Genomic DNA, 20390 nt, shown 5'->3' on the forward strand with positions numbered 1-20390 from the left:
TTTCAAATTCTGAAGGTGGCAGGGGTAAAATACAGGGAGCAAAAGGCTATTTACAATTTGTTCAGAAACCAAATGGCAGTTATAAGAGTCGAGGGACATGAAAGGGAAGCAGTGATTGGGAAGGGAGTGAGACAGGGTTGTAGCCTATCCCCGATGTTATTCAATCTGCATATTGAGCAAGCAGTAAAGGAAACAAAAGAAAAATTCAGAGTAGGAATTAAAATCTATGGAGAAGAAATAAAAACTTTGAGGTTTGCATGACATTGTAATTCTGTCAGAGACAGCAAAGGACCTCGAAGAGCAGCTGAACAGAATGGGCAGTGTCTTGAAAGTAGGATATAAGATGAACATCAACAAAAGCAAAACGAGGATAATGGAATGTAGTCGAATTAAACCAGGTGATGCTGAGAGAATTAGATTAGGAAATGAGATGCTTAAAGTAGTAAATGAGTTTTGCTACTTGGGGAGCAAAATAACTGATGATGGTCGAAGTAGAGAGGATATAAAATGTAGACTGGCAATTGCAAGGAAAGCGTTTCTGAAGAAGAGAAATTTGTTAACATTGAGTATAGATTTAAGTGTCAGGAAGTCGTTTCTGAAAGTATTTGTATGGAGTGTAGCCATGTATGGAAGTGAAACATGGATGATAAATAGTTTAGACAAGAAGAGAATAGAAGCTTTCGAAATGTGGTGCTACAGAAGAATGCTGAAGATTAGATGGGTAGATCACATAACTAATGAGGAGATATTGAATACAATGGAGAGAAGAGAAATTTGTGGCACAACTTGACTAGAAGAAGGGATAGGTTGCTAGGGTATATTCTGAGGCATCAAGGGATCACCAATTTAGTATTGGAGGGCAGTGTGGAGGGTAAAAATCGTAGAGGGAGACCAAGAGATGAATACACTAAACAGATTCAGAAGGATGTAAGTTGCAGTAGGTACTGGGAGATGAAGAAACTTGCACAGGATAGAGCAGCATGGAGAGCTGCATCAAACCAGTCTCTGGACTGAAGACTACAACAACAACAACAATTCTAAATTGACAAAACTTACAGTTGTTTTCCGGACCAATACAAAACTGACTGTGTCAGTTTAATAATAGTTATACCATTGACTGTAGCCAGGAGATGGAATGTTTTGCACACTGTTACGGGTTGTACCCTTAATTTGTATCCTGCTGTCCTGCAATTCCATCCCAATCATGTCCTTTGGTTATCCTTGCTCATAACAGTTTACTATTATCATATCTGGAGTAAAAGCTGAATAGATCCAGCGCATACCCACATTCTGGAAATAAGGGTGTAGCGACAGCATTTCTTTTTTACATTCAACTGCTTCCATCTCCTTATATGCTTTTTCCCCAATCTGAACTATTCTAGTTGGACAGATCATAATGCTCTCTCTGTGACACTCTTGTAGTTCCTTTATTGGCATTAGCAAAGGGTTCTGTTGTCATTGCAGTATTAATAATACTTATTGGACCTTCATTTGTACCTATTTCCATCTAGTTCCCCATCTCAATAGGTATGGATGAACTGTGCAGCTGTGATAATGTGCAGCCATGCTTGCTATCGAGAATTGCACCAACACATGCAATCTTGCTGCATCCAGGCTGATTTCAACTGCTGATGTATGGTGAAACAGTGACAGGCTACACAATTCCACTACACATTGCAATTCCACAGTGAATTCTCCTCATGCCTTCCAAAGCCCAGATATGAACAACTGTGAAGGTAATAATATAGAGCTTAGTTGTCCATGCACAGTGTGATGGACTGACTCCTGCAATGCAGATACTTACATTTCTGCTTCATTCACACAATCTGCCAGCATGCATAGTTATCTCACCACAATCAGTCTACCATTCAGTTAATTCAGCCAGGTCGCCACTTTATTCAAATTGTTCTTTACTGCTCATACTGTATGCCATGTATATTGTGCCAACTCTGAGGTTAATTCTCATACTACTTTGGTGTTATTTAGACACTGTACTCTAAGTTTGTGAAGTTAGTGTTTTGCCACAGTTGTTTTATTAGCGTCCACTACTCTGCTTCAGATGCCTGATCTAATTTCTGTTTAGTTTGATGTCTTCATCAGTTTATCAATAATTATTTAATGTTAATGTTTTGTATTTTCATGTTTATTTACATTGTATTACAGACTCTGTCATATGCAAAACAGAGGATTTCAAAGGGGTTCAAATTGTTACCATTACTCCCACCTGTAGTTAAGAGGTCAGATTGACCACACCACGGCGTTAGTGTCCCATGTTTGCCACTATGTTAGTTAAAGGTTAAGGCACAAGTAGCTGCTTTGTATGCTAAGCTGATAGGGGCACTAGAGGCACCCCTGACACAAAGTTAGTTCACAGGATATATCATAATCAGTAGCAAAAATAACCCATTTCCACACTAATAGATTTCAGTTTATTTTTAAAGGCCTTACCAATAGCTCAAGGAATAGCAACTAAGTTAAGAGGGAAGAAGGAAAATGAGGGAGGGGCAAACAATTTGTTACTTGTATGAAAGAATGTTCTCTTATGTGCATCACTCAGCATCAAATGGCTTTCTTTGTTTTATGTTCCAGCATACCTGTCTTCTCTCCAATCCACACTGATGACACCAGAAACAACATTCCAGGCCTTCAGGATCATCATTGCACCTTTCAGTGGAGTCTTATTTTTTTAATTTCTGACATGAAATGCAATTTATAACTGACAAGGAAAAAATACAAGATAAAGTTAAAAATAAGTTCATCAGGTGGTAATTGTGCTATAAGACAGAAGGAAGACAAATAAAACATTGTGACAGAATGATAACAGACTATTATTTTTTACTCAATTGTGCTTGCTATATATGTACAAATATACTCAGGCTTAACAAATGTAGCCCCTAGTACTTAAAATTTGTCTGCTGATCAGTAAGATTGTATTATAACAATATGGTAATCACAGTCAACTTTCTACTATCTAGTGCCCTGAGAGCACCAGTGGAGAGAATCTGTGTGTACTAATGACACTGAAAACTGGTAAACATTAGTAGTTTCACAAATTCATAACATACTAAAATCCACCCCTGTAACCAAGTGGTCAGCATTGATTGCTACCATGAGAAGAGCCCGTGTTCAATTCCCAGCCCTGCCAAGGGTTTTTCCTTGTTGAGAGGACTTGTGTGGGATCCATTTAGCCTTGTGACACCAATCAAGGAGATTCTCAATCGAGAAGTAGCAACTCAAAGATCTGGAAAGTCGGCAAAATGGCTGAGAGACTGGAGTGCTGACCACATGCCCCTCCACACTGCATCCGAATGACTCCATGTGCCCGAGGATGACAGGGTCATCGGTTATCATTCATTAGGCTTTCAGGGTCTGGATGAAGATCTCATTTATAACATACTATAAATCTCAGATATGATAGTTTCACCTCAATCCTTTCATTGAAGGGTTGCACTGGAGATAAATTTTCTCTTTCAGAAAGTATGTGCCTCAACATTAATTAAACAAATTCTAATCAGGATTTCCTCAAATTTTGGTACTAGATCTGTTACTATTCGTAATATTTGTCAATCATCTATCAGTACATTGAAGTAACAATGGTCTACATGTCCAAATAATAGCTTTTATACATGTGCATTTAATGAAACCACAAATTCCTTGGTGTCCAGAGGAATAGCAAATTGAAGTGAAAAGAACACAGTGATATGTTTCCAGAAGTATCTCTGTGTTGGTCTGCACACAAAGTGTTTATGTATTTTAGTTACTTTGTAATAGGCTGTTCCAGTACTGCCCCTTGGGCATGAGTGCTGGACAGGACCCCGCAACTCGCTCGGAGGCCGGTGCATTTGGTAAAGGCTACCTGCCACATAACACAACTTCAAGCATTCTATGCATGTGTGAGTCACTTGGCCACTGCTGCTCATGGGTGTGAGCCCTGGGAATATGGTCATGTACCCTACAGCCAGGCTGGCTGGCTACTCATGCCTCAACTGTTTGCACCCCGCCCCCTCCTGCCCTTGCCTGTGAGCAACTGGCTATCCACAGGTGGCCACTCAAGCTGGAACAGCCTACTTTATAATGTCGCTGTTCACATTTTGAGCACCAATGTACTACGCCTTCTATTCTGTTGTGCAGCCAGGAGCCCTGGCTGTAAAATGGGAATGCTTACGCGTTCCCCTGTTCCCCCAGGTATAAGCTACATCCTTGGATTAGCAAATGCAAGAACAGTTATTGTGCTTATAAAGAATGGTATCAACAAAATCTCAGAAATGAGTAGTGAGGATTCGACTTCTATTGCATTTCCGTATCAAAAAAGTGAATGGATTCTCACGAATATGATATGCACTACACCTGATCACAGTGAACCACATAGTGAAAAAAATCAGGGAAGCAAATAACACTCATTGTAAATACATGTTGATAACAGCAGACATACAGATGGCAGAGGACACATGGTTTTAAACATAATTCAAAAACTTGACCCATTAGTGATGAATCGACTTGGACAGCAGAGCTGGCATAGCTACTAACATAGGCACTGCACAAAAAGAAGAGCGGTAAATAAAATTTCAAAGTGGGTGGTCAATTCTGGATTGACCAGCGGTAATCACAATATAATTAAAATAATTATTAATAATAGAAATAACACCAATAAAAACCTAATTACAACAGAAAGATTTAACTTGAAGAAAGCAAATTGTGACAAGCTACATGAAATGGTATCAAATGTCAGTAGAATATTATAAAGTGTAGACCTAAGGGTGCAAGCATTGCAAGAAATAATAAAAAAATATGCAACTCAAATGTATCCCTAAAACTGCTATCACATCATTACAGGAGATGTCATGCTCACTTGAGCTGATGGACATTAGGCAATGTACAAGGCAAGTTAAAAGGGAGATCAGAAGTCCCCAGCTGCTACCATCAAAGCAGCCCTACTGGCTTCAATGGGAAATATACCTGAGAAACCAGCTGAAGACCAATGTGTGGTGAAAGCCATTTAAAACATAGACAGAGAAAATAAAAAAATCAATCATTTTATCCACAGTGAAAACACAAAGATGGATCAAAGACTCGTGAATGGAGACAGTCAGCTGAATAGCTGCTTGGCAAACACTTTCTGGATGGTCTTCAAGAAGATTACTAACTCCCCGTGGAATGTAGATTTGTGCTAAACAATAAATACAAAATTTGTGTAATAACTACACTGTTCACTGAAGAAGAAATAGCCCTAGCTATAATGAAATTGGAAGCCAAGAAAGTTCTATGACTAGATAATATCCATGCCAAAGTTCTCAAACAAATAAAAGTACAAACTGTGCCATTCCTAAGCAGAAGTACCCAACAATTGCATAATAATGGGTAGGGTGCCTGCTATCTGGAAATTAGCAAAAACTGTTGCAACAAAAAAGCCCAAGGACAAAGTTCTGGCCAGTCTCAAAAGCAATAGAGCAGTCTGTTTAATTAATACTCATGCAAATATTCAGGAAAGGCTCCTCTGGGACAGGCACAAGGAGCTTCACAGACTTAATCAATGCCAGTTTCGTTTTAGGAAAGGGAAACTGATGTGTTACAATCAATAATTTCATTGTCAGATGGAACATTATGATCTCTGTATAAAAACACTAAATATGTTAAGCTTGATTTTGTTTTTAGGGTTGAATAGAGCTCAGGCAGATGGGAGTATGACTCATTCATTAGTTAATAATAACCATTCAAGTGAAGAAACCAGTGCACATAGTTATTCTTATTATGGTCCTGTGGCACCTTTTACTAGATGGAAGGCAAAGGAGTTACGGTAGCTGTACTTCGAGGCTGTAAAAGGAGGTAAGTGAAAACGGATTAATTTCTGGCTGGCTTGGACTATGTCCAAATCGCCATGTGTGTGATACGTAAAAATTAAGTGAGCATAATTCTCTTCCTTTCCATGAGCTTGCAGACTTTAACTTTCCAATTTCGTGGTCAAAACATGAAAGGAAAAATAGTTTTCTCCAAGTCATCTCTTCAGAGAAGCCTTCTACCTCCTGCATACCAATCTAAAATGAGACAGGTATTATTTTTTCTAGATCATAAAATTAACCATAATCATGAAGTATGGCACTATAAAATAATCCATTGGTACCTCTCTCTGCAATATAAATCTCTTTTATGTGCTGTGTCTAACAATTTCATTGAGAATCATTCTCAGATTGTGGGCATATCTGATTTTCAAAATTATTAAATTATTTTTCTCTCACTATGCAGTCAACAATTTTTCTGTCCCCATCCAAATGCGAGTCACACAGAAGGAGATTTTACAAAATGTACTGAAGATGCATGTAACCAGGCCATCCAAACAGTAGACACATGTAACAAAAGTTGCATAATAGCAATATTAACTGACATCATGGGAGCATTTGATAATTTATGGTGGCTCACAATGTTTGCCTGATGCTGTAAACTGCAGGTCCCCCAGTGTCTATACTACGGCTTTATAGATTACTGTTGGGATAGAATTGTGGAATGGTCAGCCAGCAGACAAAAAGTAATAAAAAGAACTACCAAAAAGTGCCTGCAGGAGTCAATTTGCAAACCAATATTTAGAGATTTTGCAATAAAATCTCAATTATGCCAATTGGAAGTAGATCACCAAATCGTTGGAGTGGTGGCATATGCTGATGGTGTCTTCGCTGCAGTATCAGGGAACTCAAGAACTGATTTGAATGAAATGGTGAATGGGGTCCTCTCCTGGATGCAGCGATGGTGCATAAACAACAAATTAACCATAGCCCCACAGAAAATCACATACATGCTTCTTGAAGGTCAACTTTCATTACATAGAAATCCTATATTCTTTGGCAAAATGCCAACTGAGCTTTTTTGGTGTTCCTCAGAATCTACTCATTAGACTTTACTGTAAGATGTGCAGATCTTAGACTAAAGGGTAATAACCAAAGCTGGACTTCTGAACAGTTATGACATCGTACATTATCTAATTGGATATAGTCCATATACAATTTACCTCTACCGGTTTAGCAGGAGAGACAATGATGTCTGTCATTGTGGTCATACGGGAACAACTGACCACATTATCTGTAACTGTGATGCCAATAATGAAATCAGGGAACAGACAGAGTCTAATCAATCACTCTAAGAACTCATAATAAATAATGAATGATGGGTAATAATAAACAATGCTGCTATCACCATTTCCCAGCACAAAAAGGATAAATTTACCAGGGTATGGCAGTTATAAAATTCCTCCCATCCTGCACATCATCAACATAGGAACACCAATGTGAGTAACAAATTGCTATGGAATGCATCTAGTGTAGTGAAAGCTGTGAATGCAAATGTTGCTTTATGAAATGTACATGTGTGACCAAGATCACAGCAACAAGAGGCAGGACCTGCAGTACCAAATTGGTGAAAGAGACAAGGATATGCACATCACAGGGAGATGCATAAGATGTGAAATGTACTACAGTACCATGAAAGACCAAATGTTTTTCCTAGACTGTGTTCAAATATACAAGAAAAGTGATTAAGGTGGAAGAGATACAGTGGTAATATGCTCTGACGCTGTTACAGAACATTTTTATATTTGGGTGATTGAGGAAGAATGTCAGACAATTTGTGAGGTGATTCTGCGTGGGAAAATAAACTGAAAAAGTCCTGTGAACATGTGTCCAAATTTTGATCATTACAGAATTGGAATGTGTTGAAGGCTACACACATCCATGAATAATTATGAAGACAAGTGTGAATAATACAGATTGAAATGCTGTGTAAGCGCTATTGTGGATGGAATAATGGTGAGACAGATGACTCGTCCATCCTACAAGAGGTCCCCCACCCATTTCAATGGAGTTGTCAAAGTGTTGGAGGGTGTGTTTTGTTGCAGATTGAACATCACCTTAGCAGGCCTTAATGCATGCAACAGTGTGGGTGATGCGACCAATGAGTTTTTCACATATATCCACCTTTGTAACATACACATTCTCCTTTAACCAGCCCCATAAATAAAAGTTAATGAGGTAAGTCAGGTGATCTGGCAGGCCAGTTAACAGGTCTACCATGGCCAATCCGCCTGTTGAGAAAATGAGTTGTTAAGATACTGGGATACTTGTGTGATACAGTGAATTAGTGATCAGTCATGTTGCAGGTATACTTGCCATTGTTGCTCCAATCTCACATCTTCAGTAAGGGCAGGTATGTCTTCTGCCAGGGAATGTGCATATGCTGTAGCTGTCATGCGATTTGGTAGGAACTCAGACCCTATCACCAGATCATCAATCATTACCATATTACACATTCACTGTGAACCTAACTTGGAATCTTGTTTCCCTAGTGTCATGAGAGTTCTCCATCACCCATGATGAGAATTGTATACGAGAAGTGTGGGTGTTCATGATTCCATTGAATGTAAATGTAACCTCAACTTTAAAAACATGTTTTGAATGACATCTCTGTGTGCAACCAACCACTCACAAAGTTTTTGTCTGCTTACTAAGTCGCCTGGACGCAGATGTTGCATGGGCTACACATGGAGTTGGTACAAGCCCTCAAAATGTAATGTACGCCACACTTGCATTTGTGGAATATCAAGCAGATGGCTAATGCACCATGCACTGATGGTAGGACTCCACTGTACCATTTCAATAATTTCTTCTCTTTCCTCACATTTCTTCTCTTTCCTCACATTCTGATGTTACATGAACACTGGTAGTGTTCCAGATGCATGTAATGTTTTAAAACCCCTGGGAAATACCCTGACACAGGTAGTTCATCAATCAGGAAAATGTCTCTGGTATTTTGTCACAGCTGCAGGGGCACTGTCATTACAGTATCTGTGCACAAACAACTTGTCTGCATATTCTGCATAGATGAATGTATGCAGTACATTGGTATTATGAATTGTGAATTGCATTTTATTTCTCTCATGACATACATTTGCAATCCACTTGGTTTGCTTATAGGAGACAGGTCAAAAATTTATAATTCAGTTACAAAGATTTTTACACTAATAAATAATAGCACTAAAGTAAATAATAATGCTATAAGGATATTTCTTGGAATATGTAACACATTGTATCCAGCTCCGATTTCCAGTTTGTCCTGCATGAATTCATTCATGAGTAATAACATTTCAGTGTCAGTGCCTCTTAGTTTTCTTTTAAGTGGACCTAAATTCTTGTTTCCTTTTAATTTATTACAAATTTTCTGAGGCAGTGGGTGGGGAGCATAAAATTGTTGCTAGTATCATGTGAATGGACAAAATGGTTTCCCTCAAAGTATTCATTCCTGGTGTACAAAAATATAATAATCTCATATATGTATAGGGTTGGCAGAGTTAATATTTTAAGTTTTAGAAATAATGGATGACATGGTTCTTTATGATTTGCAGCACACATATTTTGAATGATTTTTTTCTGTATTTTTAGTATCGGCACTACCTTTGTCAAGTTACCCCAAAAAACAATATCATTCCTAATAATGGATTCAAAGTAGCTTGTATATGCTACTTTTTGTGTGTCCATGTCAGTTGCAGCTGGTAATATTCACATTGTAAATGCAAAGCTGTTCAGTTTGTTTGCTAAGTATTTAATGTGTCCCTGCCAGCTCAAATTTTTTATCTACATTTAAACCAAAGAATTTGTCAACTTTTTCTATATCTTGATTGTTGTGGACCATCTTAATCTGCTCACATTTTGACTGTCTGGTTTTGAACTGCATCATGTGAGTCTTAGATATGTTTAGATTCAACCCATTTAGCTGAAACTAAGTTTCTAAGGTAGTGAGGGTACTGATCACAGATTTGGGAATTTTTTTTCCGAATCCTGATCTTCAATTAAGACAGCTGATGGGGAGCTGATATCTAATGGTAAGTCATTAACATAGAAGAGAGACAGGACTGGGCCCAATATGGAGCCTTGTGGAACACCCTGTGAAAAAATTTTTAAAATTTTTTTTATATTTATTTTATTTTATTTTTTCCAGGCAGGAAAATAATATGCACCATTTAAGGAGATTCTAACTCTTTGCTTTCTGTTTGATAAGTAGGATTTAAGATATTGTATGGCACTGCTGCTAATGCCATATTTTTCAAGTTTGTAAATAAGCAATGCATGGTTTACAGAATCAAACACCTTTGTGAAGGGGCAGAAAATTCTTGCCACCTTATTTCTCTTCTCTAATAATGTACTTATTTTCTCAATGGAACTGTTCATTGCATCTATAGTGTTTGTCTCCAGCTGAAAATCAAATTGATTGTTTAGGATAACAGAATATTTCACAATGAAGTTTTGGATTTAGGTAATAGCAAGCTTTTCATATATTTTAGATATGACTGGAAGAATTGAGATAGGATGATAATTTCCCATGATCTGTCTAGATCCCTTCTTGGAGAGTGGTTTGACTTCAGCATATTTCATTTCCTTTGGTAAACAGCCCCCTTCAAAACATTCGTGGACACAATGGGCTTGCTCAATTAAAACACACTCAAGCATGGCATGCACACAGCCTCATGACTGCTTACTGATCCATGAATGTACACTGGGTATGCTTGCAGACATCACAGTACTGCCATCTGCTAGAGAACCCCCACACCTCTTGTAGGGTGGATCAGTCATCTGACCCACCATTATTCCGTCCACCACAGTACCTACACAGCAATTTGGAAAAATATTTACAGCTATCTTCAAATTGATTCATGGTTGTGTGTAGTCTGCAATCAGAGATGTGCTCATAGGACTTTTTTGGTTTATTTTCACATGTGGAATCACCTCACAAATTGTGTGACATTGCTCTTGAATCACCTTGTATAAATGCATTATTTTTTTAATATGAGGGTAGTATTTATTGTTTGAAATGGCTCTTACTATCAAATCTTGTGTGTCCAGTATTCATTCTTCTTATTAAACTTTCATCTCACAACTTTTAGCCAATACAAATGCATGTAGTCTATCAAGTAACATTGCTACTGATAAATAATATGTTCACTAACATGTATAGACACATATTTAAAAAAAATAGTTTCTACTCATCATATAGCAGAGGTGCTGAGCCACAGATAGGCACAACAAAAAGACTGTCAGAAAGTAAGCTTTTGGCCAACAAGGCTTTCATCAGAAATAAAACACACACACACACACACACACACACACACACACACATACACCATGGCTGTTGAGGCCAGACTATGAACAGCAGTGCATGGTGGGAGAAGCAACCGGATTGTGGGGGTAAGGAGGAGGCTGGGCCAGGGAGGCTGAGGGATAGCAGGGAAGAGGTGAGGAACACCAAAGTACTGCTTGTGGGACCTTTTTTTTATATATTTCACCTAAGACAATAAGTATTAGCCAGCAATTCTGTCTCATAATTAATTTACTTGTTTAATGCTACGTGTTTGTGCAATAGTGATAAATAGGTTTAAGGTTGCATGAGTGAAGTGTAGGACACAATTTTATGATACCTAACATCCTAAACTACTTCAGCACAATTGACATGTTACCTATTTAAGATTTTTGTCCAGTGTCCCTATGAGGAAATGTCCATGGAATGAAACTCCACCTTGTATGCACTGTGAGCATTCCAACTCTCATTTCATCATCATCCCCATGATACAAATGAACAAACCCAATGAGTGTGACTATGGCTTGTGACTAAGGCTTGTGTTGCCATAGTTGTTGAAGTAGCTCAATCCTAAAAAAACACAAAAACAGCGAGAAGGGCAGTTTCTGTCACAGAACCTGAGGTCAACTCATGCCTCTTTATCAGCTTGTACACAGCAGCACTTGTGTGCTGCTGTCAGTATCTTCTCTGTGATTTTTTTCATAGCAGTAGTTCAGCAGCTGCAGAAGAAAACTTTTATTTGGTTGCCAGTTTTGGCAGTTTAAACTGTCATCTTCAGAAGTGAAGTATGCTCAAATCATTGAATAAAATAAATGTTTTCTTGTGCAGCTGAAGACTGACTTTTTGTCTTTGTTGGGGTATCTTCTCTTCTAGTGCAAGGGCTCAACATGTAATTCAATTGTATATGTGGCTCATGGTCTTAAAACACTGTGTGTTTCCAGTCAGTAAGAACAAAAGGCTGCCAGCCAACAAATACATAGCTCCAATATTCTTTGGACATATATACAGTGGAAAGAATCTCAATCTCAGTGGTGAAATATCTGATTTCTGCTCCTCTCAGTTTATAGCTGTATGTGGTGCTGATCCCAGTATTTCCCTCCGAGTCTACCTGTGTCAGACATTTGCCAGTTCCAATTCAGCTCACATCAATATACATGCGAACCACCTGATCAAAATCTGCATAACCCAGGCAAATGCTCCTCTAAAGTTGCTCTTTTATCTGATGAAAGGCTTCTCTCTGCTCCTTCAGTGTTCTACCTACTACAAAACCTCATACAACACTTGCATAAAAACTGCAATGTGCCCACAATTGAATCATTGTAGTCCTCAAAATTACAAATTCTATAACTCTGGTTGGATATTTTTTCTGCTGATTTTATAGTATATTTTCCACAGTGTGGTGCTTTCCTTCTGGTGAGATTTCAGAACCCAAAAATTCCAACTTCCTGGTGCAAAGAAATAGAAATGTACACTGACTCTCATTATCTCTAAGTTTCACTGTAAGCACTACAATTGATGCTAAATGCTCAGAAAATATTCTCTACGCACAAGCACTTCCATTGGAACAAGCCGTTTGGCCTCTGATTCTGTGAATCATTCAGTACTTTTATGCAAATTAAAAACTGGTTGTGAAGGAGTGTGATTGAAGACAGTGTACTATGTTATATTAGAAGAATGAAGGACTTGGATTTGTTTTACAGATTGAGGCAATGTTAGTGACAGTTGGTGGCCAGATACCCTCCCTGATAATACATAAGAATCAAGGAGAGATCCTAACAATAAAATCAATATAGAAGATGCTTCAGCTCTGGACTTCCATATGGATGTATTCTTGGGCCATTTTTGTTTGTTTGAGGTAACATAACACAGCCATAAAATTTGAAGTTAGTGAACTGTGCTGAGGATACACCATTTATTAGGTGGAATGCACTTAACATCTAGCAGTACTAAACCATAAAGAAAATTTTGATCTCATCACAGAACATCTACTCATGAATAAATTTACACTGAATGAGGATAAGACAGTGGTGATGAAATTCTTGTTAAATTATAACCAATTTGAAGTGGATACAAATACTGAATCACTGTTTAGAGATGAAGCATCTGATACACACAGATTTCAAGGCATTGTGATGAATGAACATCTTACATGGAAAGAGCACACGAGTTTCAGTTACTAAACTCAGCAGAGATAGATACATAAACCCAACTAGTCAATGTAACTCATTATTTGTTCATACCTCAAACACACAACAAGCAAGCACGCACATGTACAGAAATGATACAAAGCAAAACTAAAGCCAAAGATCTTCATTTCCTTCATTGAAGTTGTTTGGTTCACTGTCAATAGTAACCAAGTGCCCCCCTCCCCCTCCTCCCCAGTTGTTTGGAGCACAGAAAAGAGGAGGGACTAACAAGGCTGGTGTGGAACCACATCTGGTGTCATATGGTGGTCAGCCCGCATCAGGAGGACCACACAGCAAGCTTGCATGATTAGCCACATCATGGCCAGCCTGAAGAAAGGCTCAAATGGGTCTTTTATTGGTGACCAATGGAGGTCAAGGGCATGATGCCTGAAACAATGTAGTCTAAGAGTCAAAGGGATAGTCATAAGCATCTGCCCACATGGGAAAGGGGTGTCTCCATTGAGTGCCAAAAATCTTATGAAGGTGCAAGCAGCAGAACAGTAATGGAAAGGCAGCCATCTCTCGCAATTTTGGCCTCGATTTTGTCCTCATCGCCATCAAATGGTATCTCAAATGAGTGAAGCAAAGTTATGTGGGTGGTGGATAAGTCATCATATATGGATGGTAGAGCAAGAAACACGAAGAGTGTGCTGTCACAAAGTTGGATGGAGAGGTTCTTGATGTGAAAGTCAGAGATATCGACTCTGAACACAGTAGTACTGGGATGAGGGAGAGAAGAGCAACTGTGTATCCTTACTACACTTCCTGATAGGGAAGCATCACACAAAAAAACAGAACACTGGGGAGGGGGTGTCACATTGGGTGGAGTTGATGTCACACGAGGCAGGGGTGTCATTACATGTCACTTCTCCATGAGGTGCAGTAGCTGAGGAGGGCCTGTCATCCAGGGTCCAAGAGGGTTGTACTCTTTTGATGGAAACAATTTGGCATTTTCGATTGAGTAAGATGCCCATTGTGTTACTCACATGGCTGAGTCTCCTGTGTGGGTCTAAGTATGATGGCTGAAGTGCTGCCCAAACTGTGTCATTGTATAACATGGCAGCATGATGATTTCACAGTGAGCCAATACATTATGGCACGATGTGTGACCATGGGGCTGGGGTGTGTATGTTTACAAGATGTGAGCAGACATGCTCGACTAGGGCGGGAAGCTTGTCCCAGGGAGGGAGCTCGGAGTCTTTCCATGAACTTGGCTGGTGACACTAGGGGCTTGCCATAAAGGATATCTGCAAGAGGAACATTCAAGTCATCTTGTTGGCCAGAGCGAATATCGACTAAAACTCACAGTAGGGTGTCCAACTGGGGACCATCATGGCACATTAGAGCAGCTTTGAGTGTGTGGTGTTAGTGTTCTACAAGTTTGTTGCTCTGTGGATGATAAACAGTTCTATGGAACTTGTCAACAACAGCAGAGGGCACATAACTTAGTGAAGAGTAAGGACTTAAACTGCCATCCCTATTTCATGGTGCTAGATGAGGGACACCTGAATGTGCAATCCATGTGAAGATGAAAGCGTACATGACCAATTCGGCTGTCACATCCAAAAGAGGTACAGCCTTGACCCATTTGGTTACTTGATCAGTGGCTGAAAGAATATGTCTATACCCCTTTGCCCAGTGGTGGTTGTGTCCGATGTTCAATGTTGCTTCAGGACACAGAATGCAAGCACTTGTCCATGTGTTGTAGTCATTACTCATGCCAGGCCAAACAAAATGCTCCATGATGAGGCATGTTTTAGTAGCCTTGATGCTTGGGTGCTTGAGGTCTTGGGTGGCCTAGACAACCATCTATCACAGAGGGACTAGGACAAGGCGGCGGAGGCTGACCGTAAACGTATAACATGATATAGGGACTGAAGAGCCAGGAAGGCAGTGAGACACCAAGGTCTGCATTGAGTTGGGGCCCTGGTGCAGATTTTGAAGTCCAATGTTGATCACCTGTCACAGTACCAGCTTGTGCAAAGGGAAAGTGATGGAGTTCACTGTAGAAAGGAAATTCACAATCACATCGTCCTGTGCTGGGTTGCAAATAGCATTGGCAAGTGGCTTATGGACTGTAAAAATCATAAATGTGCTTCCTTCAGTATCAACACTGAAGTATCTCATGGCTTCATATACCATGAATAATTCACAGTTGAATACTGACCACTTGCATTGGGAAGCTCTGAGTCTCTTTGACAAGAACCAGAGAGGTTAGGTTGTATCACCAATGTGTTGCAGAAGAACAGTGCCAATTGAAGTGTCAATCATGTCAGCTGTGAGGGCAATGCATGTGTCTGGGACCAGAAGCATGAGTATGAAAGCATTTGAAAGAGCCATCTCGAGTGCATTGAATGCTTGAATCATTTTGTCTGACCACTGTAGCTTTCATTTCCCAGCCACAGGGTCTGTGAGTGGACCCTTGATGGAGACAATGTAGGACAAATGTCTGCAGTAGAAATTTACCATAATGAGAAAATGGCCTAAATTACTGTGAGTTGTGGGCAGGAGTAGACCATAGATGAAATCAACATAATCAGACATTAGAAAGATGTCATCAGTGGTGATGGTGTGACAGAGAAAAGTTGCACTCACACATCCTAACTGTGATTTGTCATAGTTAATTTCTAAGCTGTTGTCACTTAGGGCAGCCTGAACCCAGGCCATTTGATTCCCATGTTCCTTGACAGAGCGAGAGAAGATCGGAATATTGTTGAGGTAGGCATAGACATATGGAAGACTGAACAAGATAGAGTCAATGAACCTCTGCTGTGCCTGGGCTGTGTTTTCCAGCCTGTAGTGCATAGAGAAGAACTGAAATAGGCTGAACAGTGTAATGACTATCATTTTAGCAATGTTTTCTTGGAACATAGGGATCTGAAGGTACACTTTCTGGCAATAAAGAACACTAAATATTAATGCCCCATCAAGCAGATGGGTGAAGTCCTGGATGTGGGGGATAGTATAGTTGTCAATAGTGCTGCAAGTATTTCCAATAGTCACCACACAACTGGAATGAACTGTCTTTTTTAGGCACAAGGTGAATCAGTGATGGCCAATCACTGTCTGAGGGGCATTCAGTACCTGCACTTAAAAGATCATTAATAGTTGCTTTTGCACCCAAAAAAGGGTGGCAGGCAGTGAGCCTTATGATGTATGGGAGGACCTTCCATCATGGTTAACCTGTGGCAGGTGCTGTTAGTGATCACACCTAATTGTCCATCTTGCACATGCAAGGAAGGACCACAGTTGGAAACATACTGATACATGATCGTTAGGACACGTATGACATAAAGTGTCAATTCAGATCTCATGCAGCCACATTTACAGGCTTACATAAATTTTTTAACATTATTATTTTATTTATCTGGTCATTTTAAAACTAAATTCATTACACTGCTTCATATTTATGTCTACATCTATAATCTGCAAACCACTGAAGTACATGGCAGAGGGCACGTTCCATTGTACTAGTTATTAGGATTTCTTCCGATTCCATTTACATATGGAGTGCAAGAAGAATGACTGTTTCAATGCCTCTGTGAATGCTGTAATTATTCTAACTTTATTTTCTTGGTCCCTATATGAGCAATATATAGGGGTTGAAGTATATTCCTAGAGTCGTTATTTGAAGCTGGTTCTTAAAACATTGTCATTAGACTTTCTCATAGAAGTTTACATCTATCTTCAAGAGTCTGCCAGTCCATTTTCTTTGGTGTTTCTGTGGCACTGTCCCATGGGGTCAAAAAAAACCTGTAACCATTCATGCTGCCCTTCTCTGTATACATTAAGTATCCACTACTACTCCTATTTGGTATGGGTCTCAAAAACTGGTCGCATGAGTGATTTGTAAGCAATCTCCTTTGTAGACTGATTGTCCTCTGTCATGGACGTCACAGTTGCTTGCAGTGCGTAGATGTAGATATAGATTGCATTTTTCCAGTATTCTACCAACAAACCAAAGTCTACTGTCTGCTTTATCCATAACTGAACCTATGTAATCATTCCATTTCATATCCCTAGAAAGTGTTACACGTAGATATTTGTATGATTTGGCTGATTCCAGCAGTGACTCACTGATATTGCAGTCATAAGATACTATGCATTTTCGTTTCGTGAATTGCACAATTTTATATCTGTGTACATTTAAAGCAAGTTGCCAGTCTCTCCACCACTTTGAAATCTTATGAAGATCTGACTGAATATTTATGCAATTTCTTTCAGACATTACTCCATTATAGGTAACTGCATCATCTGGAAAAAGTCTGCTGAAGTTACTATTAATATTGTCTGCAAGGTCATTAATATACAACATGAACAGCAAGTGTCCCAACACACCTCCCCAGAGCACACCTCAAGTTATTTCTACATCTGACAGTGACTCTCCATCCAAAATAACATACTACATTCTTCCTACTAAAAAGTTCTCAATCCAGTCACAAATTTCACTTGATACCCCATATGCTCATACTTTCGACAAAAATTGTAGGTGTGGTACTGACTCAAATGCTTTTCAGAAATCAACAAATACTGCAGCTGCCTTACTGCCTTGATCCTTAGCTTTCAGTGTCATGTGAGAAAATTGCAAGTTGAGTTTCACATGATCATAGTTTTTGGAATCCATCATGGTTGGCATGGAGAAGGTCATTCTGTTTGAGATATCTCATTATGTTTGAGCTCAGAGTATGTACTTAATTTCATTTCAATTTTATAGAGGTTGAACTGCTACTAATTGATACTTACATAAAAATCTCATTCTCATTTTGCAATTCTAGAATGATTTTTAGAAGAAGTGAAACTAACTTTTCATTTGTATTTATGTAAAGAACTATTGTAAATGTAGGAACATTTTCCAACCAATAACATTCATGATATAATTGATCTTGTGAAGTGTTGTCTGTGAATGTATTTTGTAAATTTCAGTACTAAAAAACTAGGAACCAAGCAAAACTTAGTAATGCAATGTAGGAGGAGTGACTTGTTGCTCAATATTCTGATATCACTTTGTGAGTGCCAACCTGATTTTGATTGTAACCCTCAAACTTTCTGTCTGTAATAATGATTGATGCCACCTGTAATTATGGAAATGATATACAAGCAATGGTAAATCAGCCATGAGAGAGCCAGTTTTGTAACAGTTCTTGTGTGTGAAACTTGTGCCAGTTGAAGCAATAAATATGTAATTGTAGAAGTGAAACAGCTGGTCAAACTGATTACCTGAAAAGTGTCTTGGCATACAAATCATTAACTATGCTGTGAAGAGGTCAGGAAGTTGCATCAAATTTGGTGGAGCAGATTCTCACAATTCCTTTTACAGCTACTGCATTGCCAAAGTTCACCAGAAATGAAGACGAGTATTTTCTGCTAACTTTTACACCCACAGAAACAATGTATTAACTTGAGATAAACTGGGATTGCACCTCCCTGGCACTGTTGTAATTAAATTGTGGTGGAGAATATGGGATTATAGCTGCCCTGCAAATGAGATTTTGCTAACAGAATTTTGAGTTTCAGTTTCATTTGTGCAGTAATGGATGCTAATACAATGGGAAATTTAAAAGAAAAGACTGACATGGAAATCTGAAATGGACAATCTATTGATGCTGAAAGGTAAATAAAGAGATGTTAACTAAAAAGTGGACACAAAGAATTATCTTGTCATGGACAACTGAGATAAATGTTTTGATTGTTTATTCTTTCTTTTTTCTGTGGAGTCGAAATTTCAAGAGAAGACTGGAATTTAGGGTAAAGACTGAAATTTTCATTCAAATTTGTTTACCAATATGGCACTCAATATTAACCAAAGCAGTGTACCAGTAGAAAATCAGGAACATGTAGCAGACAATGTTGTGAGTTCAAACAACAGCATCACTGGCAATGAAAGTGAAATTGAAGTAAACAGTGAAGGAACACAGTACCACATTTGTGACAATGAAGCAAGAGGGAGTGTAATGTGAGTGCTTGTTCACTATTCCTTGGTTTTAATGAAACTAAAGCTGCAGTCTCAGACAGTGGAATTGCAGAATTATTGTCAAGGTTGTTAACTGAAACAACTAGTACTTTTACTAGTTCTTTAGGTGTCAGAATTACTGAGACAGCTAATACTTTAACTAATACCTTAGGTGCCCAAATTGCTGAAACAAACAGTACTTTGAAGGATCTTGAAACACAACTGAAAAATAGTAATACAAGAATAACTAAAAATGAAGAGGAGGTAAAACAGCTTTAAAATGAAGTAGAAACATATTGGAAAAAGATTGATGCTCAAGTTGGGTCTGTGGAAACAAAAACTGGTACTCTTGAAACAGAACACTATGTGAAAATTGCTCATAGATAGCACAATCTCAAAGTCTTCCAGAAAAATGTAGAAGATAATTGTGTTGCATTGAAAAATATGTCAGGTTTAGAATTTAAATTCAAAAAAATTAGAAGATCATTCTAATAATAGATAATCAGAGTTACTCTAAAGTCACTAATGTAGAAACACTTGTAACTACCAATAAAGACACATACAGCAGTGAAAAGAAAAATATGAAGAAGAAATTTACTGAGTTGCAGGAAAATTTTGTAGATAAAAGTCTTAGCAATAATTGTGCTGCCTTATGGAGTGACATTCCATTAAGCAATTTCCAGGTGACAGTAAAATTCACCCTGTTGACTCCTTGCACCTATGTAGGGACAGCTTTGTAAGTGGCATGACTGCAAATATAAAAATCAAATTTGTAAAGAAGTTTTTGGATGGGGAGGCACTATCATGGACAAATCAAAATATTAATGATGAATTTGAGAATGTTCTTTAAATAAGTTTTGGTCTAAAACAGAGCAAGCGAATTTTTGAATGGGCTGGTAAATAGAGAGGGGCAGGAGATCATGAAAGCACTTTGCAAAAAAACAACTCAGGAGACTAATTCATTTAAACAAACCATTTGATGAATTCATTCAGATTGATGCCTTGAAAAAGAAGGCTTCTGACTAGAGTGTGGTGGGGATCTGTGTATGGACTGGACAACCCTGTAGAGAAATTTATAAAATATGTGAACATATTCAACAGATCCTTGTAATGAAATGGAAATCAAGACAGTAATATTAGTAGAA

At 38.6% G+C, this 20390-nt stretch overlaps 1 protein-coding gene across 1 annotated transcript in view; it reads left to right on the plus strand.

Annotated features, from left to right (window-relative positions):
* LOC124545282 overlaps window positions 1-2821 on the plus strand; it is a 41269-nt gene extending 38448 nt beyond the window's left edge. Inside the window, exon 4 of the mRNA XM_047124165.1 lies at window positions 2590-2821. The gene's annotated coding sequence lies outside the window, so the exon portion shown is untranslated. The remainder of the gene's footprint in view (window positions 1-2589) is intronic.
* Window positions 2822-20390: the final 17569 nt, after the last annotated feature.

This window comes from Schistocerca americana, chromosome 8 (genome assembly GCF_021461395.2).
Source record: "Schistocerca americana isolate TAMUIC-IGC-003095 chromosome 8, iqSchAmer2.1, whole genome shotgun sequence".
In the NCBI taxonomy this organism is placed as follows: domain Eukaryota; kingdom Metazoa; phylum Arthropoda; class Insecta; order Orthoptera; family Acrididae; genus Schistocerca; species Schistocerca americana.